This window comes from Dermochelys coriacea, chromosome 5 (assembly GCF_009764565.3).
Source record: "Dermochelys coriacea isolate rDerCor1 chromosome 5, rDerCor1.pri.v4, whole genome shotgun sequence".
NCBI classification, from domain to species: domain Eukaryota; kingdom Metazoa; phylum Chordata; order Testudines; family Dermochelyidae; genus Dermochelys; species Dermochelys coriacea.
Window position 1 is genome coordinate 42,436,826 of NC_050072.1, and position 25,000 is coordinate 42,461,825.

A 25,000-nucleotide genomic window follows, 5' to 3' on the forward strand; every position below is an offset into this window, starting at 1 on the left:
CAAGGGTGTAGGATTTGACCACTGTTCTGTGAAACTAATATCACAGACCAGGCAAAGTGATTGGGCACAGTGTTGAGAGATTGACCAGATCCAAATTCCACAACTGTCTGACCCATCCCAAGACTATCATGGTCATTGACCCAGCATCTTGCCTCAGTTTCCTCATCACCTTCATATCCTGGGAGTCAGGAGGAAGGCATACATCAACCACAGTGTCCAAGATATGAGAAAGGCATCTGACAGGGAGCCTGGACTAGAGCCCCCTCTGGAAAAGAACAGTTGGCATTTCTTGTTCTGCTCTGTGGCAAATTAGTCTATTGATGGATATTCCTGTTTGCAAAAGATGCTCTGCAACACTAGGTCCTTGATCGACCACTCGTGGTTGTCTGAGAACTGTGTGTTCCTGATGACCTGTTAGCAAGATCTGAATGCCTGGAAGATGCAGGACCAGCAATATGATCTGGTGATGAATATATGAATCCAAAGTCAAATAGCCTCCTGACAGAGTGGTTCCTCTGTTAGCTGATATAATACACAGCTACAGGGTTGTTTGCCAGTACCTGGAATCTAACATGGTTCCTATGAACTCTATATTTTTGAGTCAAAGTAGGTGTGGATTTTTCTCGGTTGACTTTGAGGCCCCGAGTGGTAAGGAGCTTTAAGGTCACTTGAATTGAGTTGGTCACTGTAACGGAGTACCTGGCCCCTTAAATGAAGTTGGTCCAGCTCTCCTGTTCCTATAAGAGCTATTGGAGCCGTATTTGGGGCGTTGATGGACTTTTCAGACTTGAAAGAGTGAATATACTGTTTGGACTATGCTGGGAAATTCTGGATTATAGTTGTGGGACATTTTGTAATAAATTAACCCTGCAAAGAGTTATTTATACTCTGAAAGCTTTCATGGAGTTACTGGGGACTCTGGAAGAAAGGGAAAACTCAAGATATGGGTAGACATGGATCCCCTCTCTCCTTAGATGAGCTGCTACATCTGCCAAGCCCTGGGTAAATACCCTCAGGGCTGTGGAAGGACCTAAGGCAGGGCCCTGTATTGGTAGTGAGATGTTCCTACTAGAAAACAGAGGTACTTCCTATGAGTTGGATGTATGGATATATGAGAACGTAGCTATGGTACAATCTCCTTTCATAGAGAGTACACATCTACAGTTGGTCAATTCAGTCCATAATTTAGGAGTATTCTTGGATTCCTCACTGGTGCTAAGCTTTCACATAGCATAGCATCATCAATGAATAATGCTTTCTATCATCTCTGGCTGGCTGGGAGACTTCATCCCATCCTGGCAAACAGTAACCTGGCCTCAGTTATTCACTCCTTTGCCACTCTCAGTTGGATTACAAAATGCAATATATTGCGCTCAAAGCCTTCAGAGCTTAGGAAATTCCAACTAACACAGAGAGCTGTGCTGTATCTCCTCAAAAGCATATCAAACCAATCCTCTGCTCTCTGCACTGGAATCTACTTCAAGTTTTTGGTCCTTATCTTCAAGGCACTCCATCTACAGCTCCAAGATGATGACTGTGGTTGGCAATTTCACCCCTCTGTACAATGGAACTCTGCAATAATTGTAAAACTCACCTGTGCGAGAGATAGAACTTTCTTGGGGGCCAGTGTGAGACTATAATGAACTCCCCCAGGAACTAATGACCGTCGCAAACCTCACACCACCTCCCACTCGAAGTACAAGGCTCATTTCTTTGACCTTGCTTTCTCTAACAGATATATCTATCTAGATGTATGTTTCTCTCTCCTAAACCAAAGGGGCACCTGGAGTGTGCACCATTAAGCATCACTCAAGCTTCACACAAGGGGCAAGTTTTGAACCTAAGGGATTTTATTTATGCCATATTGCTAAAGCTCCTGTACAACAGGGAAAGGTCTCTCAAGGAGGGTTCTGGCCTGGGGTTTAAGGATGAGCTCCCCGGAAGCTCTACCCCTCTTTACTGCCAAGGATTCATATGGGCTAGATGATATATGTTTCCCTGGATAACGCAACCAGGGATTCATGTAGGGATCCCGAGAGATATATTACAGAGGCGTCAGCCGGGGGAAGATGCTGGGCACATAGGCCCCTTTACCACACTTTCCAACATTGGCAGTTGTATCCAGTTTCCTCCATCCACAGCTTGAAGGGGAAGCAAAGGGGGAGACAGAAGCTGAGCCCTGCAGTCAGAGGTGTGGCTGCTGTTACGGGCAATAGAGATTTAGGTGCAAACTTCCATTTGGCATGCCAGGGCTTCTGGGCTCAGGACAGGGGGTTGGGGTGCAGGAGGGGTGTGGGGTGTGACAGGGGGCTCCGGACAGGGAGTTAGGGTGCAGGGGGGGTTTGGGGTGCGGGCTCTGGCCTGGCGCCACTTACCTGGAGCGGCTCCAGGGTAGCAGTGGTGTGCCAGGGCCAGGGCAGGCTCCCTGCCTGCCTGCCCTGGCCCCGGCCCCAGCCCCAAGTCACTCCAGGAAGCAGCCGGCACCACGTCCCTGAGGCCCCTGGGGGAGAGGGGGCAGCGGGCTGAGCACGCTGCTTTTGCCTGTGGGTACCTCCCCCAAAGCTCCTATTGGCTGCGGTTCCCTGAGGTGGCTGTCCTGTAGACAGGATCCAAAGCCCTGAGGGGCCAGATCCCACCTGCGGGCCATAGTTTGCCCACCCCTGGTCCATCTGCATCTTCCAGAAGAGCAGCACGCCAAATGGAAGACTGCACAAAAATTCCCTATAGCCAGCAGCCAGGCCTCTGACTGTGGAGCCAGTTTTTTCCAGTGCTGTCTGTCTCCTTTCCAGCTCGGGGGAAAGGGTCTGCAATGATCCCTCTCAGACTGGGTTGTGAGGAGGAAACTGCACCCTGTCCACAGAGCCAACTGAGCTCCGCAACAAGACACTTGATAAGGAAGGTAAAGCAGGATACCCAGACCTTTCCTTTAGCCTTTGCCTTTCCTTGGCCCAGTCTTTCCCTGAAGCCTGCGGGGGCAGTAGTTGCCACAAATGGCTCAGAAGGGAAGCAGTGCTGAGGGGACAATCTCCTCAAAAAGCAAGTGCAGCCCCCAACACAGCTGGGAATCAGACATAAAAATTATTGAGCTAAATTATTAGTCTAAACATTTGAAATAAAGTTCAAAATTTCTCTCAGAAAAGCTCTGTGGCAGGGAGATCTGTCTGAGTTGCTGGCCATTAGGCAGAAGAAAATGGAAGGAACTTCAGGAAGCCATAGTGCTGCCAGTGACTGACAAGTCTGGTTCTGCCACCAAGTTGCAAACAGGCTGAAGTATCCACTGTAACAAATTTATGGACTTTATGTACAATATAGAAATGTTAAATTCACTTTGTGTAATTTACTTAAGGTGAAATTTACCCTCATTTACAGGGCCTACTGGCTTACCACCCATCTGGGTTTTACTTGGACAGACCATTTTTTGGCTTCTGTGTTCAGGTGCCATTTAAGGTTGTCAGGTCCCAGGTTTTCAACTGGAAAGTCTGGTCAAAAAGGCCACCTGGTAGTGTCTGGTCAGATGTACTGACGGGATACCAAAAGCCCAGTAACCACAGTGCGGGGTGAGCCGCCAGATCATTAACTCACACCAGCCCCTGTTCAGCCGGGACTGCCTCCTACCTGCCGGCAGGTTCCTTGTGAGGCTGCAGCAGCTCCCATCCCAGCCCCAGAGCAGAGGGAGCCCAGCTGTGGGGAGGAAGGTGGAGATGATCCAGCAACAGACAGGGGAAAGAAGGAGAGGAGCGAGCGATGGGGGTGGGGTCTTGAGGGGAAGAAGAAGAGCAGGGGCTTGGGGGTTTGGTTACCAGCAATTAGAAAGATGACAGCCCTAGTAACCACTTATATCCTGCTAAAAGCTCAAAATAGGGCTGATATAAGAATTAGTTGCTGCAGAGGCCTTGTGCAGGAGTGAATTTCATTTTATGGGAATACCCCAGAGTGAAAAATATGGATAACAAAGATGCACTAAACAGAATTGCCTGCTCTTAAAATAAAAGGTAATCTGATTTTATTGTACCAGAGCATACCCGAAGAACATAAACCTTTTGGGGCAGGAATATGTTACTGTTGGCATAGCTCTCCAATTGTAAAGTTCAATGTGTACATACAAGTGCTATACAAATAATTAAAGACAAAGTTTACAGAACTTAAATTAAAAAAGAAAATTTAAAAAATAATAGACAAGTTGAATAAATGTTTAAATATATGATGTGTTTATTTTATTGCTTTTAAAATTATAAAACAACCATCACCATAGTGGTTAATGGCTATTCTCCCTATCATTTCTCACCTCCTCCCACAATCAGGCTCTCCAAATTCTGTCACTTCTTGCTCTATTTGATATCTAAAATCCATCCTGGCTGTTAAAATGCTTGACCAGGCCTTGGCCAAATAGTCTGATCTTGACTTCTGCAACTCCCTCTCTGCCATATCTCCATCACTTCCATCTATATAATCTACATACACTAATTTTGCTCTCTCATTTCTCCAACCATAACACTCCCTCACATTCTGCAACAAGTCTGAACTTCTGGCTATCACCTTCAAAGCTCTGCAAAACTCTCTCCCTCCCTACCTTCTTGCCCTTGTTACCTCCTATTACACCTTCCTCATCACTTTTGTATCCTTTTCCCACTCCCACCTTTACACTTTCTTCAATGCTCTCTTACATTTGGAACTCATTTCCTTGGGCTCAGTCATTCAGCCCTCAACCAAAGAAATGGTTACACATCCTATGCAATAACTGTAGTTCTTTGAGATATGTCGCCCTAGGAGTGCTCCTCTCTAGGTGCGCTTGCGCCCTGTGCCTTCCAACTGAGATTTCTCATTGCAGTGTCCATTCAAACCCCACATGTGTTAATCAGCCTCATGCCCCGTGCTGTTGCTATATAGCATTGTGTGGACTAATGACAGGGAATTCCAAAGCAGAGGGAAGGAAGGTGTATAGTGGAGCATCCATAGAAAAACACATCTCAAAGAACCACAGTTACTGCACAAGGTTAGTAACCATTTCTTCTTCTGTAAAGGGTCCCTGGAGAGGGACGGAGAAGCGTGATTGGCGGGTGGAAAAGAATTGAAGTGGATGAAGTACTTTGTGAAAATGATCTCCACAACCCACTCATCCGTAGTGATAGACTACCGAGCCCTCTGGAAGTAGTGAATGCAGTTGCTGAAGGGAGGAACAACAGTGAAACGTTGCAGTTGGTCAGAAAAGGGATGGCAGCTCAGGATCTCAACCATCCCATCAAAATTGATACTTCAAGGCAGAAGATTGTGAAGTTGAAGGCTGGGAGGTGGGTAGTTTCCTCCCCTGGAACCTCTGCCTCTTGAATTGGGGTTCATATGGCCTCTGCAAGCTCATGAACTGGACCAGGATGGATTACTGCGCTGTCTGGAACCTACTAAATTTTCCTTTCTGCACAGTTGTGTAGATCCCTAGAGGTCGTAAAGTGGCCCTGGAATCTTTTAATCATAGAATCACAGGGTTAGCAGGGACCACAAGGGTTATCTAGTCTAACCCCCTTCCAAGATGCAGGATTTGTTGTGTTTAAACCATCCAAGGCAGATGGCTATCCCGCCTCCTTTTGAAAATCTCCAGTGATGAAGCTTCCACAACCTCCTGAGGCAATCTGTTCCACTGTCCTACTCTTCTTACAGTTAGTAAGTTTTTCCTGAGATTTAATCTAAAAGTGCTATACTATAGTTTGAATCCATTGTCTCTTGTCCTGCCCTCTGTGGCAAAAGAAAACAACTTTTCTCCATCTCTTTTATGACAGTCTTTCAAGTATCTGAAGATTGCTATCATATCCCCCCTTAATCTCCTATATTCCAAACTATATATACCTGATTCCTTCAGCTTTTTCTCATATGGCTTGCATTCCATTCCTTTGATCATCTTTGTCACTCACCTCCAGACCCTTTCCACTTTCTCTACATTCTTTCTGTACATTGGTGACCAAAACTGGACACAGTACTTCAGCTGAGGCCTAACCAGCACCGAGTAGAGCGCCACTATCACCTCCTATGACTTGCATGCTGTGCCTCTGTTAATGCAACCTAAAATTGCATTTGCTTTTTTTGCAACAGCATCACATTGCTGACTCATGTTGAAGTTGTGATCCACCATAACTTCCAGATACTTCTCAGCAGTGCTTCTGCCAAGCCAGTTTTCCCCCATTCTGTATTTGTGCATTTGTTTTTTCTTCCCTAAGTGTAGCACCTTACATTTGTCTTTGTTGAAAATTCATTTTCTCATCTATAGCCCAGTTCTCCAATTTATTAAGATCCCTTTGAAATTTAGCTCTATCCTCCAAAGCAACCCCGTTAGCTTTGTATCATCTGCAAACTTGATTAGTATGGTCTCTATAGTACCTATATCCAGGTCACTAATAAAGATGTTAACAACACTGGACCCAGAGCAGATTCCTGTGGAACCCAACTTGAGGCCTCCCTCCAATCTGAACGTATGCAGAGATTCATCTGTGTTGCCAATGAATAACTTAGTGCCATCAAAAGGTAGGTCTTCTATCATGTTCTGGACCTTCTTTGGGAATCCTGAGGACTGAAGCCAGGGAGCCCTCTCCATAACTACTGGAGTGGCAATATTGACAGTGTCAAGACAAGCCTGGAGAAATGTCCTGGAGAGAAGTTGGCCTTCTGCAATAATTGCCAGGAACTGCTCTCTGTGTTCTGTTGGCAAATGTTCAATGGAGTTCAGCTTGGTATAATTTGTGTGGTTGTACTTCACCATTAAGACCTGGTAGTTGGTGATTCTAAACTGTAAAGTAGCTGAAGAATAAGATTTTCTTCCAAGAAGGTTGAGACGCTTATCATTTTTATCATAGGGCATAGATTTAGTGTGATGCTGCCTTCCAAGTTCATTAACCACCTCAAGCACCAAGGAGTCAGGAGATGGTTGAGAAAATAAAAATTCTGACCCTTAGAGAGAACATAATATTTTTGTCCACCCTCTTGCACATGGGAGGAATTGAGGCTGGAGTATGTCAGATAACCTTTGCAGGATCCAGGAATGCTCTGTTGACTTGCAGAGCAATGCGGGTAGAGGAGGCTGTATGGAGGATGTTGAGGAACTTATGATGCAGTTCTTAATCTCCTTGAGGTGGATCTGTAAAGAATCCATGACCCTCTTGATGAGATCCAGAAATTGTCAGCCAGGGATGGGAGAGGTGTCATGACAGCTTCATCTTGGGATGATGGAGAAATGTTCGCATTTGGAGAGACCTCCTCATCAGCCCTGGCCTCCTGTTCCTCAAAGGTCTTTTCCTGAGGCTGAAGTCTCCTGGAAAGGGAGGGTGATGAGGGGTGTCTATCTCGATGAAGGGCAGAGCTTGAGGCCCTAGGGAACTGATGGCAATAAGCCACCCAGGGGTCCTAGTATGGCCAAAGTGGTGGTGGAATCCACAGGTGCTCACCCAAGCAGGATGGTAGCTGTGGATGTCTGTCACTAGTGAGCTCAGGGATTTCAGGAAAAGAACCTTCAGAGGGGTGGAGTGGAGAGCCCTGCACAGATATTTGGGAGGCTAAGGCAAAATCTTCATTAGAATTCTCTTCCTCTAAGTCACCCGGTAATGGTGGGGAACCATAAGAAGCCTGAGGTACTACCATCAGAACAAGACAGGTATCCAGAGATCTGGAAGTTCTTGGTACCAAGAAGAGATTGGAGCCGAGCAATAGTGAATCAGGAGTCTCAGACACCATGAGATCTCAGGGAAACCAGAATGCTTGTGGTACCAAGAACGTTGTTGATACTATGTCCAGGGCTTGAGCTGAAGTAATAGTAGCTGAAGGAGGTGACAATACCATGAGTTTCCAACATCCCCAGGGAAGTCTGAACTCAGACAACTTGCTAAAGCTCTTTCTCAAGCTGGGGCAGTTGAAAAGGAACTGAGGACAGTTAGACCACAGACTGCAGTATAGCAATGGCATGGGGCATGAGTCTGAGAATGGACACTGCTATAAGAAATTGCTAGTTGAAGGTGCAGGGGATGCAAATGCACCCAGAGTGGAGCACCCCTCGGGAAATCAAGCGGGACTACTTCTGCGAGTAAAGGGTGCAGGATCATGGAGGCTCTTTGTGCACCAAATAGACACATACATATATGTACATTAGTCACATACATACATACATACATAGAGAGAAGATACCACTTTATGAATGGACCCTCACCCAATCAACCACTATATTATTTGTTCTGAGCTGTACTGTCTGCCAGATCCTGACCTCAGTTACATCTGTGTAAATCCAGAGTAACTCCACTGAAGTCAACCAAGTTATTCTCGAAACACGCTGGTAAATTAGATCAGAATCTGGCCCTTACAAGGTCAGCTCTTTAGGTGCAGAATCCATCTCCTTCAAAGTCTTGTATCGAGCTAATAATAATAATAATTAATAAACATACTATCTACTACAAATAGACCTGTTATTTACTGTGTTGCTAACATTGGTAGTGGGCACTAGACAATCAATCCTGTCAGATATTGGGCAATTTTTTTTGTGTTAGCAGTGAGACATTCTGGACACTGTAATAGGACTTGAATGTACATTTATTCTTCTAGGGTGAAGTTCTGGCTCCTTTGAAGCCAAAGGCAAAACTCCCATTAACTTCAATAGGGCCAGGATTTCACCCCAATTAGTATTGAATCACCACGGGCCTGATGCTGCTCACATTGACATCAATGGCCAAACTTCCAAGCAGGATATTATAAAGAAATAGTGATAAGTGTAATTCATTGAATGCTAAGCATCAGGAGAGGGAGAGCTTAATACTGTACCAACACATTCATTTAAGTTAGGGGACTTTTTTGATAATCACCCGGTAAAATTAAATGCCAGACTGTACAATGCCTGTTAAAATACAGTTATCTTTTTTGGATTTTCAGTTTAAAAGTACAAAAAAATAACCTGCTGTTCAAAGATGATTATTTTGTATTTTAAGTATTATCTGTATCTAATACTCTTTCCCTAAATTTTGAATTATTTTAGAAAGTCAGGGGGAAATCCACTTGCCTGATCTAAGCTATTGTAACCTAGGATTTTTAAGATCAGAGGCAGACATTACACAGAGGATTGCTTTCATGCATGCTTCTGAATTTGGAAAACCTCCTGGGTAGGCTGTATATGTTCATTTCTCTACTGAATCAGATTTCCTCTACTAGTTATGAAATTAAAACCATTGGTAATCCTGGGTTTGAGATACCTAAAAAGTACCTTAAGTTTCAGGACAAAGATTATGTTAAATAATTTCAGTCCTCTGCCATAATGGTGCCATCTGCTGTAATGGTAAAGCTCATTTGTATAGGAGACAGCTTTCTGAGGGCCAGTCCAAAACTGTAGAATGACTTCCTACAGGATTTTAAAACTACTGAAAACTTCCCCCTTTTCCATTCCACGTGCAAGGTGCACTTTGTCAACCTGGTGTGATGAACTGGAAATATGTCTACAAGTTGTGAATTCTGTGTGAGGTTATAAGCCCTATGTGTCTGTGTTGGGCTGAAAACTCCATTTTGAATGGAGTGCAGCCTTTTGCCTTCTCTGTAGTCTGTTTGACACCATGTTGCATTGAAAATTCCAAAGGCTGGTAGCAAAACAACAACAATAGAGGGTAGTTGACTCTTAAATATATAATTGTTGGAAATCTATTCACTCTAGACAAAAGACTGATTCCAGAAAAACTCTTGCCCAGAAGAAGTCACCTTGGCAACAAAGTCACCTGACAGGGGTTTGTGCTCAAGTAAAGAAGATGACAAGGGTGTCATTTGACACAAGGGGCTGAAAGTTTTAAAAGGGTAGAGTCTGGTCTGCCTGGGGACCTTTCCTCCAATCCATGAGGGAGACCACTTGCCATGTGACAGCCTGCATGAGGCAGGGCATACCCTGCCTGCCTGCCTTCCTAGATCCAGGTGGTTCCTCTAGGACCCACAAAGGAAAGTGAGTTAGAAAGTCAGGGACATTTGAGGTTTCAGATGTTTATTATTTTGAATGAGCTGTACTCTGCTTTGCTTTACATGATTAAGTATAAAAGAGCACAAAGGTGTCACACCATGCAAAATGTCTCTCTATATGATAACTGCTTCACAACTACTGGATGCCACAGAGAATTAAATTGTAGACCAGAAACTTCACACCTTTAGGGTGAAGTTATGGAACAGGGGTTTAAGTAACTGAGATATTTTGGGGTCAGTGCTGGTTGTCGGGGCCTACGGCCGCTGGAGTAAGGAGCCCCATTTCTGAGAATGGTAACAGACTGACCATCAGTGTGGGGGGAAATGTGCCAGAGAGGCCACAGAAGGAAGCAGTGCTGTAGTTTGCTGAGGCTTCAGAAGCTTAACATCCCAGAAGATCCGGAACACAGAAGTTTGGATTCCCCTCACAGCAGTCCTAATGAGTGGCCAGGCAGGGGCACTTGCTAGGATCTGCAATACCTGGTCTTCACTAACAAACACCCACCACAGTGCAGTGACCCAGGCCTCAGCTAGGCTATTCTGACTGAAAGGAGTGGTAGAGGCAAACCAACACAATGGATATAACTTTAAAGTTTAAACCTTATAAAGGAAAACCCAGAAATTAGGCAGGGACAATATAATATAATATAAATAATATAAAGTAACATCAAATACTTGCTTAGGAAAATAATAAACTACAAATTACCATCATAATAAAAGGGTTTTCTTAACACCACATTGTGTCACCCCAAGAGGGAATCAACTCCTCCTCTCCCTGGCTGCAAAGTCCAACTTCACCCCAGTTGTCCTGCCTTCACCTCCCTCTGATTTGCAATGCTCCTTTCCTTTGACATTGCAATGACCACATCTCTTTCCAACAGGTCCACCTGCAAACAACAGTTCCTCACTGGAGGGCTACACCCATTCCCCAGGCGCCCAAACTGTATTCCCTTTGTCAGTGTCCAATGGTCAGCCTCACCCTTGATAAAGGAAAAAGGGGAATGACAGATGGTAGGCTTGTCATATTCTGGTAGGTGCTCACATAAACCAGCGACAGGCGTGGTATAAGAACTTAAACAGAATAGTATTATTACAAGTTATTCCTACTACAGGGTCAATCACTATGGAGTGGCTGCTCCATGATGAACAGCCACAAAATTGTTTCTAATTTATAAATAGATGCATTTTGTTGTTGGACTCGTTAGGCTCCTGATCCTGGAAGCTGATCCATCAACACAGACCTAAGCACCTGCATAGAGCGCCACTGATGTCAGTGCAGCTCTGCTGAGGCTCTGGGATCTGCTCAGATGGAACAACTTGTAGGGGGTCTAACTCGGCTAATGTCTCTTATTCTTTTATTGTGTTAAATCTTGTAATAGAAGTATTACAGCTTGATTTATAGCTGATATCCTGCATATATTTTTGCCTGAGGAGATCCCAGAAAAATTGACCGAATTGAAGTTCATGTTTTCATGCATAGATTTTGCTTTCATCAATAAAAATTTCACATCTTCATCACATTTGTGGGGAAAAAGCAGAGTCAGGTTTTCTTCCCCAGCACCTTTTACTACAGTATTTGCTGGATAGTCATTACAACACAGCACTATCAAGTATTCTGTTTTTGAGTTAGGCTGGGGTCCTGTAACCATTGAAGTCAATGTAAAATTCCCACCAATGTCAGTTGACTAGGATCAAGCCTTTATAGTGATAAAATAATGAAACTTTTAAAAACGAAATATTATAAAAATGTAGAAAGCCCATATTGAAATTAGGCTAAAATGTACAAATAGAACAAACCTATGTTTTTATATCGTTAAAAGCTTCATATAGATCTTGGACAAGGCAAGAGTAGACTGTAATCTTTGTTATGTCTTCTAAACTAAATTCCTAAATAAAAGAGAGGAGATTTTTTTTAACTCAGTATTCATGTCTTACTCATTTTCTTTGCCAGCTAAGCCATTAATCATTGTTATGCTTCATTGTTTTTCTAAAATAAATACTAAAAGCAGTTTGTGTATATTTACAGCCAGCTCAAAGACTTCTAATACAACAATGCTGATTATATGTAAGGGTTACAATATGAAAAAGATGACTGTTGACTAGAAGTGAGGATTTTTCATAAAAATTAAGATACTTTTAACTTCCAATATAGAGTCAAAAATGCAATGAAAAGAAGCACTCATTGAATGATACTACAAATGTAAAAGAAAATGATACTACTCACTATATATCCCCTAGAGATATATATTAACCATGTTTTTCAAAGTTTATTTAAAATATAAACACTTTAGACTGATATAAGGGAAACACACTACTATAAATTATCAGTTTAATTAACAAGGAGGAGGAACCCTGACCTCTTTCCAACCTATATTTCATATGTTCTCATTTTATTTCATTACTCACCCTGCCCCCAGATCGCAGTCTTTGCAACCGTCTGAAATCAGCAACAGCTTAAGGTCACCAAGATTTCACATCTGATCGTTCAAACATTTTCCTGCCTAAGGGAACTTTTTTATATTTAACCCATTGTTAAAAGGAGACAGTTTTAACATTGAAACCAGATGCGTACTTTTGTTGAAAGATTAGTAGAACTCAACTGTTATGACTGATTACCAGAGTGACTTTTCAAAGGTTTGTAATTACACCCAGGTTCATGGTTCTCTTCATTTGCATTTAAAAGTTGGGGGAAGGGAACTATATTTTTACTTCTCATATGGCACATCAAATTCTACTTGTTCAGATATGTTTAAGATTGTTCAGCATTTCAAATTATGTCAGATACTTTGTAATCTAATTGGTTTACAGAACATTAGGGCAACCTTCCAACCTTGCTGAGTTAATAGCTTGATTGGCAAACAGAGTAAAACTTCATTTCTTGAAACAATCACACTTGCCAAAACCAAAAAAACAAATGAATAAACAATGTTGGGGGTACTTGCCTACCAAGATAAGTATTTAGAAAAGTGCCATCATTATCCATTTCTCTTAGTTGGTATTTTTTATTACAGTAGATCTCCCAGATATATGGGAATCGACCACTGCCTTCCACATTTCCTTCTTTACTTTCTTACATTTAACCACCATCTCTTTCAGATGGCTCCTTAACTCTGACACAATGCCTCTTTTGAGCATGGAGTCAATGATATACATGTACTGTTAGTCAGCAGATGCTGACAGAAACCAACCTAAACCTAAAGATACATTTTTAAACACTGCACAGTATTCAAACTATGAAAATACTATCAACACAAGTGAAATGCATGTGTTAAAACATTATGAACCATTTGTAAAATGTACCACTTAGAGCCAGATTGCACCTGTCATCTGCACAACTTTCCACAGTAGTATTAATTCTACACTCTCCAAAAGGGAACGGAGACAGGGTGGGGTCTTGGTCTCTTCCCCACTCTACAGCAGTCAACAAAGGATATCTGCCACAGAGATGTGGCTGAGTGCAAAGGGGAGCAGATGCTCTCCAAGAAGGCTCACTTGGCCCACTGGTCTATACTTCAGTTCCCTTAGCTTACACACTACAGGGGATAATAGAAAATAACAACTTGATGGAAAATGCCACAAATTCCTTTGTAAAAGATGAGAGATTGTAAATGGTGGGATGCCATGCCACATCTAGTCACAACAATATGGCATGACAAACCATTGGTCATGTTTGCATTTGCTAAAAAATGGATGCCACGGTTCTATGACCAGGTAAGTGGAATGTAGCTGCTACATACATGCATCTCCAGAGCATCCAGATTCCAATAACCACAAGTTATTGTTGCCCAAAGTAATAGCATATGATGCTCCCCACAATACACATTGTTGATAATCCAGTCTATGCTTTGTGGAACATGTTACCAAACATTCCTTGCACTGTGCAGCTGTCAGTGGAGAGTCAATCTGAGGAAAATATACAATCTTAACATTTTGTTATAAGAAAAAGCCACAACCCCAAATGGAACATAACAATGGAGCTCCCTTATACTACGTAGTTATGAACAGTTGTATGGCAAGGGTGCGCCCGGGATGGCTGCGTCTCGAGTGGTGCCCATTGACATAGGTTCAGATTTTTTAAGGTATTTAGGCATTGCTGCTCTCAGCACTACAACATCTAACTGTCTGAGGAGACTAAATCTAATTTTCAAAAGGGATTTAGGTAGTTATGAACATAAATCTCTTTTGAGAATGAGACTTAGGATCCTAAATCATTAGGCATTGCAATGCTGACCGCAGCAATGCCTAAATACCTTCAAAAATCTAGCCGTATCTAAAATTGCTCTGACTGTTCCTACTCTCATCGCAGAGGTTTCCTCTACTATTCTAGGTCATGCCCACTGCAAGTATGTTTGATGGAACAATACAATGCAACTATACAGCCATGTATAGTTCCTGCCTGCACACATGTTTGCAATTTACAGACACGGGGACCTTCCCATGCCTTTTACTATGGAAAAACTGCCACCATGCTGATCCTATTAATTATTTTTAATACAGTCAGACTTATCTTTCAGAACATTTTTCTATCAATAAATTTACTATAAGAACTAGATGCTGGTGTTGCCATCAGTGGATTCATTATTAACAGCCCTGCAAAGCTTTGGACTGCATTCATTTAGCATTACAAATACCCTCATACTTTTAATTACAATTAAATATATAGAATATATAGAACAGTTAAAGCTTGCTAAGGGACAGTAATACAAAACTCAACCCCACAAAAAACAAGAAATACAATGTAAAGCCACATTCTTACACAAAGAGTCCACTTTCCTAGACAATCAACTCAACTCAACCATAATCACCAAGGTCAAACTCAGGAAACTTTAACTTTGTCCTGTGCAGAATTCCATGGGAAAAAATAGAAAACCTCCTGGATACAAAATATTTAAAGTAATATGCTTTTTTTTATTTCATACTTATATAGCATCTTCCACAATGGGGTCTTGGTTCCTGACTTGGGCCCCTAGGTGCTAAGATGCTGATAATGATAATAAGAATCAACACATCCACATTGCTAGTGACCTATTGCCAAAGGAGCTTCAATAAGATCTACTAAAACTATTCATACACTAAAAAAAAATTTCATAACGGTTCACAATTTATAGCATATGCTACTTGTCATCATTTACAAATTAAGTCACAATATTCAAACTTTATTATTTGTGCAATTACTACTTAGCAAAAGTGAAGAACCAATAAAAAGACCAAAAAGTACAAATTGCCACATACATAGTATACTATTAAATCAAAAGTAAGTTGCAGCCTATATTTGCCAGCTGAATATGTCTAGCTTAATGTCTCAATATAAAAATAACATTTACAAAATATTATAAGACTCGTAACTTACCTACTTCCACATATAATCTTATTATACATGGGTTTCTCATCTTACACTTATGAAAGTCTGCAATTTTTGTATTCTACATCCAAGCAACATTTTCGAAGTTTCATTAACATTATTTGAAGGTGGTTTAGAGCTGATAAAGACTTTCTGAAGATGGACCAAAAATCTTTGGAATCTATGTCCACATGTATATGATCCTGGAAGATAATGGTCAACTGTGGTGTTTACATGCAAAAACAATGGAGATGTAGATTCAAATCTTCTCTCTGCCAGATTCAAGGGAGTGATTTGCTTCCACATCTCCTAACTCCCAGGTGACTTGAAGAGTCATTCTCATTCTCTTGCTGGCCCAATGAATACATAAATATTTTTTCAAAGAATGGGTTCAACAAGAGAGACTCAGAACAGCCCTCCTCAGAATAGTTTATAGCCTCGGTGGAGTGGGCCCTTGGAGGGGAGAATCTGAACTCAAATCCCTGCTCCAGAGTGGGATTCAAATCTGGATCCCCTACACCCCAGGCAATTGCCCTAAACACTGGGCTGAAGGGCACATGGAGAGTTTGATGAGAAAACATTTTTCCCAGCTGAAACTAATTGGGTCAAACTCACAAACAGTTTCTGGTCGACCAGCACTGCATTTATCAGTGAATAAACTATTCAGCTGAAAAATTTCACCTAGCTCTGGTTAGAGGTTCCTTTATATAACATTTTAGCACCAGATAGTTTTTGGATCTGTTTGGAAATGTCTTGCTGTTGGGATTCCTAATACATTCCAGAATCTTATTAGTCAATGTCCTAAAGGGTTCACTGACCTAAGACAGATAATTAACAAATGCCAAAAAGCAGTGCATGTCTTGCTCATTTCTTGGATGGGACATTTCAAAATTGCTTGCATCTTTTCAGGGTCAGGTTTCAAGACCCTTGTTGTGTGTCTAATACAGCTAACAGATGCAGTCATATTTTTTTCTTATTCAGTTGGATATGCTTTACTGAGCAGTGCTATCCGCTTACAATCATTATCAGCATTAGCATCCACAAGAGAGCCTCCACAAGCTAACACTAAGACGTCATCTGCAAGTACATTAACCCCCTCAAATCCTTCTAGCATGTCATGGCTGTTGTCAGAGAAATGATAAATAGGATTCAGAGTCATCTATACCTTCCAAAACAAGTCCAGAAGGTTTCCATCATTAAGTTTTACCTATCAGACAAAACTGTCTTTGACATCTAAAACTGAAAAGACTTTTTGTCTTTCTGAGGCCATGTCTACACTACCACTTATGTCAGCAAGACTTATGTCGCTCAGGGAGGTGAAAAAACCACCCCCCTGAGCAACATACATTTCATGGGCATAAACACTTGTGTGCACGGCGCTATGTTGACAGGAGAGTTTCATAGCTACTGCGGGACCAATGGGACGTATGGTCATCCTAGACTGTGGTAAGAGCTACCCAGGGAGCCCAGACCACTGTGGGGAGTCCCGGACCCTCCACCTGCCCAGGGTGGGGAGCCGGGGGGCTCGAAAGCAGTCCCTAGCCTATGCCCCTGACCCCCCAGGGCATGCCACCCAAGGCAGGTGGAAGGTCCAGGGCTCCCCACAGTGGCCTGGGCTCCCTGGGCAGCTCTTATCATGGCCTGACTCCAGCTACCGATCAGGCCAGAGGGCGGGGCTTTAGGGGGAAGGAGAGGAGCAGGAAGCGGGACCCAAAAGTTCTTTCTGCCCAGGACCCCAATACATTTTAATCTGCTTCTAATAGTAGGGCACCCACCAGGAGATATTGGCAAAAAGGGCTGGCCTGAAGAGCACCCTGCAATCCAATGGCTAATTAAGGGAAAGGGGCCAGCTGTGAGAGAAGCTGGCAGAGGCCCTTCAAGAGGCTAACCCACAAGTTAGCTCCAGTGAGGAGAGCTGGAGAGACTCCTGGTTAAGGAGAGAGTGAGGGACTAACTAATTCAGTTCAGTTCCAGAGAGGAGGGCTGAGGGCTCCTGTTTAAGGAAAGACTGAAAAGGAGAAGGAATCTGGAAGGGTTCTAGGAGGAGAAACTATTTCCAGGGGCAGGAATGAAGAGTATCCTGAAAGACGGAGACAGAGACTGCTAGTTGGACTGATCCTGAGAAGACAAATGTCTCCAGGTGTATCTGAGTATGCTCCTACTTATGCTTATGGCTATTATTAATAAATGATAACCCTGGAATCAGTGATGAAGCCAAGGGGGTAGCAGGCACTCCCCAAAAATATTTCCTGCCACCCCACCTGACTGGAGAAATAGAATAGCAGCAGAGGTTTGTTCCCTTACTGCAGTGGGTGAGCTGTGACTGTGGAAGTGATTAGTGAAATACAAACAGGTCATTCCTTACATCAGAGAGCAAAAAGACTGCTGCTGAAGCACAGCCTACAGAACACACGCCAGCAGAAGTGAGATTCAAACTGCTGACCATCCTGGTCCCCGCTTGCTGGAGGAATATCTCTGATGGCTGTGTGGCTGCAATTTATAGACTGACACCCCCACACAGGCTCTCTCTCCCTCTCACTCACTCAGGGCTTTTCTACACTACGCAGCTTTTAGCGACAGGGCTGTGTCGATACAGCCTTGTCACTAAAAGCCAGAGTGTGTAAACACTCTATATCAGTATTTTGTCAGCACTTTTGTCAACAAAATACTTCCAGCCCTGCGAGCAGCAGTTGCTTTGTTGGCAGGAGAGCACTCCTGCCAACAAAGTTGCGTTCACACTGCCATTTGTGTCGGCAAAACTTTTGTCTTCTGCAAGGGGGCTTTTTTAAAGTACCCGCGAAAGACAAAAGTTTTGTCAACAACGACCCAATGTAGACAAACCTTCAGTCTCCCTCTCCCCATATCAGCAAGCAGGAGCCAGAGAAGTTAGCTGGGAGGGAGGCTGCTTCCAGCCAGGCCAGACCCCTTACCTGCCTGGCCAGGGCCAGGCAAGTCCATGTGCAGGGGGGTGCAGTGCAACTATCCTTTTATCTTTCAGGGGATCTCCCCCTGCAGGCTTCAGCTATGGGCTGGCACTGTCCCATTCCCTCTTCCCCCCCAACTCCTTCCTGTTGCATGGACTCAGCCAGAAAAGAGAAGCTAGCTTGGGAGGTCTGGCCTAGACCAATCTAAAATAGTAGCATGGAAGAAGGGTCTGGCCTGGGCCCCTGACGGTGAGCCCTCCCACCCCATTTCTGAATACAAGTAGCTAAAAAAAATATTTTTTTAAAATGTCAAGCAAATTACTGTTGACAATTTCAGAACTTTTCAGCAAACAAAATGCATCAATGAAAAGTAAGTACTCCAAAATTTGCCAAGACTTATCCTCAGCTTGAGAAATAGGCCTAATTTTAGAAAAATCATTTGGAGAGTGCTCTATCAATATTATCTCAAAACTCTGTACTATAGATAATGATGAAGACTGTATCTTAGAAAAACCAGAAGTGGAACATTCTGCATCAGATTCTTTCTTCATCAGATGAAGAAGAGATGGAAGGAAATGACCGGGTGATACAGTACCATGAACGGAAACTGGAAGAGAACGCACTTGGTAATAAGGTAAACCCAGGGAGAAAGATTCCACCAGAACCAAGTGATATTGCGCAAATCATATCTGATGGCCAAAACAACCATAGCTAAGGTCTTTCCTCAAATGAAATACCACAATGAATGGAGAAGTTTCAAAATAGATTGGTTTTGTTTATATCAATAGGTCGAATATTGCGAAATAATGAATGCATCTTACTGCTTCCAGTGCAGACTTTTTTACAACATACATTGCTGTAGAAAAGTTTGTGTTTATGGTAATAGCTTCAGCAACTGGCAAAAAGCTGAGGCAAAGGATGAAAGATTCCAGCAGAATGAAAATAATCAGATTTACAAGAGCTGTCAAGTGGTTTGGGCTAGTCAAAAGTTGATGGTCTTTCAGTTTAGTTGCAAATTACTGGTGCTCATTTTGTTTCAATGGAAGAGAACCTCATGTACATCAAAGTTGTGGCAGATGTCCTGTGACTCACTAAAGTCCAGGAGCTTACTCAAAGTGGAAAAGAAGATAGTGAAAGCAGCAATGACAAGGGCAACTTCCGGAAGCTCCTGACTCCAGAGGTGAAGGTTAACTGCAATGGCTGCTCTGGGATAGGGGTAGGTCTGGGCACTAGAACTGAGAGCCGGGAGCCTGTCTTTCCTGTGATCTCAATGACAGCCCCTCCCATGCTGGCATCTAGGCAGCGTGTAGGAGGAAGCCATCTGACTCAAATGTAGAGGGGACAAAAGCCAGACTTAGGGTATTGTGTGGAAGGATATGTGGAGCAGATTAGGAGAAGAAACCTAGGGGACAAAGGCTGGAACTAGAGGCTGGCAGCAGAGCAATTATTGTCAAAGAGACAATACTAAAAGCACAATAGCAAATTATCCCGATGCTAAAAAAAGACAGGAAGACTAGTAAGAGGCCAATATGGCTGCATCAGGGACTCTTTAATTAAAAAGGAACCCTACAAAAAGTGGAAACATGGACAAATTGCTAAGGAGGAGTACAAAAGAATAGCACAAACATGTAAGGTCAAAATCAGAAAAGGTAAGGCATAAAATTAGCTACAACAAGCAAGGGACATAGACACAGGGGTTCTATAAATACATTAGGAACAAAAGAAAGATGAAGGAAAGTGAAGATCCCCTATTTAGCAGGGAAGGAGGCCTAATAACGGACAACAGCAAGATATTGGGAAAAACTTTTTAACTAAGGATAGTTAAGTTACTGGACTATATTACCAAGAGAGGTTGTGGAATCCCTGTCATTGGAGGTTTTTCAGAACAGGTTAGACAAGCATCTGTCAGTGATGGTCTAGGTATACATAATCTTGCCTCAGTGCGGGATGGGGATAGACTCAGTTTTTCAAAGTCCCTTCCAGCCCTACAATTCTGTGATTCTATGGTTCTATAATAAGGGCCACCACCTTAGCTATCATAAATGACAACAACTTCTGATTTTCAGTAGTTTAGGGTCTGGCCCTTATTATTTTATTATATCATTATGAGGTAATGCCTTCTATCTAGAATTGGATAAACACGCCAGTTTAAGAATGTTTGGCTGTAACATATATAAGAGGTGTCTACCATAGTACTAGTTTAGCAACCAGACAGTCTATCCTCTCTCATTATTATAGTCTGATCACATTAGTAATTTACATATTTGCAGCCTTAGCTTTATCATTTTTCACCTAAGACCTTAGGCTCTCAGTTCAGGTCTCAACAGCTCATGATATTTGTTTCTTTTATTATTGAACAATATATATCTAACACCTCAAAGTTACCAGCACTTATTCTTGGGATAGCTTGAAATGAAAACATAATCCTAAAAGATTTTCACTAGCTTGAAAAGTAGAACATCTGCTTTGTGGATACTGTAGCTCCAGGGCTGATTTAATCAGTGGGGGGAGTCCATTTGCTAAGATCCATCTTCATTAGTTTCAATTACAGAAACTGTTAAGAATATAAAAGGATTTCAGCAGATATTATTGTATACTGTATCTAATTGTTAAGGTAATCAATTTGGATTTATAGGTAGGATTTTTAAATATAAATAAAGCCAGTATCCTTATTGAAATATTTTCTCCCCACATTCTGTTTGGCGGTTGTGTTATTCGGCACACTGTACTATCAATATTTTCTCCAAGCCAACAAATTTTCAGTGCAAGCCTCATGAACCTTACCTACAAATCTCCCAAATTATATTGGCAGCTTTATTACCGTTATTACCATTATGTATTGAAACACAAGGTTTTGAAACTAATCTTTTGAACACTTTCTCTTGTCCCTCTCCCCTCCTACCACCTAAATCATTTTGTTTGGGCAGTATGTGTCAAAGTACACATGCATGAACTTCAAAATAGTGACTTATTTTCAAAGATTTTAATGGTGACAGGATATTCTGAAGATCTCATACATATCTGAAAAAAGAAAAGGAGTACTTGTGGCACCTTAGAGACTAACAAATTTATTTGAGCATAAGCTTTCGTGAGCTACAGCTCACTTCATTGGATGCATCCGATGAAGTGAGCTGTAGCTCACGAAAGCTTATGCTCAAATAAATTTGTTAGTCTCTAAGGTGCCACAAGTACTCCTTTTCTTTTTGCGAATACAGACTAACACGGCTGCTACTCTGAAACCTATACATATCTGAGTATGCAATTAACAGTGTAAAAACATGTGCACTGTATGTGCAGTTTTTCTAGTGAGTTTCAAAGATTACTAACATGCAAATTCACTCAGCTACTGTATTAGTTGTGCAGTCGCTTACACTGAAGTTATTTACAAATTGAATCACTCCGTGTTTTCCTGAGTTATTTTGAAAGGTACATAACTATGAAAATCAGTGTAAATAAGATAACACCTAATATTTTTCTTGTGTGTTTTTTTTAAAACAGCTTTCTTCCTTCAATGTAAATAACGTTCATTTTTACATAAACTATTGGCATTTTCTTCATATAACCAAAGCATAACACTATTTTTTAAAAAATCACATTTTTCATGTTTAAATAATGAAATTAGTTTCATAATTATGATTTGGAGATTAAGTCAGATGCTTCAGTTCCTTGTGTAGAAGGAGGAATATGTTTTATTACAATTAAAAGTGGGCCCAAACAAATACCCTCAATACAAACCCCTCTTCTTCTTGAAGCTATTTGGATCTGTATCCAAATTTTGTATCTGTTTGCAATCTGTGTAATGGGATCATTTAATGCCCTGTGCCAAAACACTCCCAAACTTCCTGGTACAGACCCATCTCTAATTATGTTTGCTTTATTGCTATCATACATTGTTTGCTATTGTACCTGTACATACCAACTGTGACTAATTATTCTTGGAACAGACTTGGAGAAAGGAGAAACTACAGACACAAAATATACTCAAGAGCAATAAATACAGCCTATTTCCATTTCTGAGTAAATAGATAAGTAATTATTTTTCTCTTTGTATAGGTGCTAAAGACTTTGCCATCAAAAATTATTTCACTACAGCTGCTCTATCCATGTGAGAACTACACTCTGTGTTTCCCCAATGACGATGTGGTTCTAATGACCACAGAATCTTTCTTACTAAAGGTGAATTCCTTTTTCCACGCTCTTTCCATCATTTTGTCCAAATACTAGACAGCATACAGAGGAGCTGTGACCTAACCTGATTATATGTAGAGCATTAAACAAAAAATCGATCTCAAGTACACTGAATCAACAGAAGATCAGGCTCTTTGTTTTTGTCTTTGCACCTGAAGTGCCAAGGTCTTTGAGCATCCAAACTATACCTGGCCAGATCTGGAGAGCAAGAGTTTGTGCCTCAGCTGAAGAAATCTGGAGCAACGTGGCCTTCTGTCAATACCTTTATATAACATAAAAAGGCAGAGTTTCTATTCCCAGCAGGAGGCCTCCTCCAGAAAGAAGATGTTGCATGTGGTAATCCAAACATAACTTGCCTTTCAGACATTCCTTTCAAGAGGCGATTTCTCTGTTTCGGTCTGTTTGTTTATCCCTCCCTACTTAGATTCATAGACACTAAGGTCAGAAGGGACCATTCTGATCATCTAGTCCGACCTCCTGCACAGCGCAGGCCACAGAATCTCACCCACCCACTCCTATGGAAAACCTCACCCATGTCTGAGCTATTGAAGTCCTTAAATCATGGTTCAAAGACTTCAAGGAGCAGAGAAGTCTCCCTCAAGGTCAACCACTTAATATTAATTGTTCACTATTTCCCATGATATTGCCATTGAGGGCTAGCTTCGCTGTCCTGAGCTCCAAGAGATTGATATTATGGTTTATTACCACGTTGCTCCATGTGCTCTTCTGTTTCACAAACCCACGTGCTTGAAGCAATTCCAGTGTCTGAGTTCTAGCATTCTGAGCTGCTTCTTTGATTGGGGCCCTCATCAAAACATCATCCAAGAATGGATATAGATAAGTACCTTGAGTCTGGCTATGAACACCACCAGCATCTTGGTAAACAGTGGGAGCTGATGAAAGGCCAGATGGGAGCATTTTGTCCTGGTAGGGGGCCATGTCCTATGCAAATATCTGTAGTTGATAGTGACATCGTCATATGGGGATGCGGAAATAAGCATCTGCTAGGAATACTGACAGAAGAAAGCTCCTTGAGATAGGGATGCTATAATCAAAGCTAGAGTTTCTATCTGAAATCTCGTGTTCTTCGTCCATTTGTTGAGTTTTTGGAGGTCTAGAACAGCTCTAATTCCCCTGTATACTTCTGGACAATGAACAGTATGAATAGGCTTGGCAGAATTAATTTATTTTTCAATTTCAACAACTAATATAAATTTTTATTTTTTATTTTTTTAACCATTTTACGTTTACAGTTGTGGGAAATTAAGGGAAGTATGGTCGGGGGCTCCCTGTGTGGTCGAGGGGCCCAAGACACCCAGGCTGAAGTGCGGGAGGTTGAAGTCCTGGCCCAGAGGAGCAGAGACGCTAGTGCCTGCAAGTCTTAGTGGAGACTCTCCTCTTCTTCATTACATCCTTGTTGCGGTGCATATACTGATATCACAGACACAATGCACTCTTTAACTTGGACTGTATAGCCATCACTCACTCACTTAATCTAACAACTTCAACATCATCTTCCTCAAAAAGAAAAGGAGTACTTGTGGCACCTTAGAGACTAACAAATTTATTTGAGCATAAGCTTTCTTGAGCTACAGCTCACTTCATCGGATGCATTCAGTGGAGAAAAAAAATGCATCCAATGAAGTGAGCGGTAGCTCATGAAAGCTTATGCTCAAATAAATGTGTTAGTCTCTAAGGTGCCACAAGTACTTTGAGAATACAGACTAACATGGCTGCTACTCTGAAACACATCTTCCTCAGTAATTCTCATTACCACCTAACTCCATTATGCCCTCTTTTGTCACCTACATAGAAGAGTTTGCAATCTAAGTCCAACACCATCTGAGGGGAGATGCTGCAGCAGATCCAGATGGTTAAGACCACCTCATTGCCAATTACCCAATCGGAGGGGGAAGAGGGGAGGAGGAGAAGGAGGAGGAGGCAAAAAAAAAAATGACAAGCTGTTTGCTACTGCCCAAAAAAGGAATTAGAAGTAAAGTTAGCAAAGGAAATGATGAGGAAGAAAGCACACGAACTGTTGCCAAGAAATAATGACAGGTTTCAGCGTAGCAGCCGTGTTAGTCTGTATTCGCAAAAAGTAAAGGAGTACTTGTGGCACCTTAGAGACTAACAAATTTATTAGAGCATAAGCTTTCGTGAGCTACAGCTCACTTCATCGGATGTTGCCAAGAAAGTAAGTTTTGGAACAAAGCCAGAGAAGGGGGCATGGCCAGCACAGGCTACTTTGCAACAATGAATTACCTCCAGAAGTGCAGAGAAGAGGGGAATAGCCCATGTGCCATAGAATTATTGTGGAGGATGTTGGGCTATAGAAAAGGCACTGGTTTGAAAACTTAAGACTAATTTTTTTTAGTTAGGCTAAGAGGTCCATATTTAAACAAATAAATAATTGGGCCAATTTTCAAAAAGAGCCAGCAGCTCCCATTGATCCCAGATAACTTTTTAGGAGTCTAAAATAAGAATTTAGGGGACTTCACTTTAGGTAAAATTTTGGCCTTAGGCCCTAACATCTAGACTAAAGTGGGAAAATGGGCAATTTTCAGTTTGGTTTCACTGTTCTGTATCAATT

At 42.0% G+C, this 25,000-nt stretch overlaps 1 protein-coding gene across 4 annotated transcripts in view; it reads right to left on the reverse strand.

Annotated features, from left to right (window-relative positions):
- ADAMTS6 (ADAM metallopeptidase with thrombospondin type 1 motif 6) overlaps positions 1 to 25,000 on the reverse strand; it is a 319,968-nt gene that overhangs the window by 223,020 nt on the left and 71,948 nt on the right. The gene's annotated exons all lie outside the window — the stretch shown is intronic.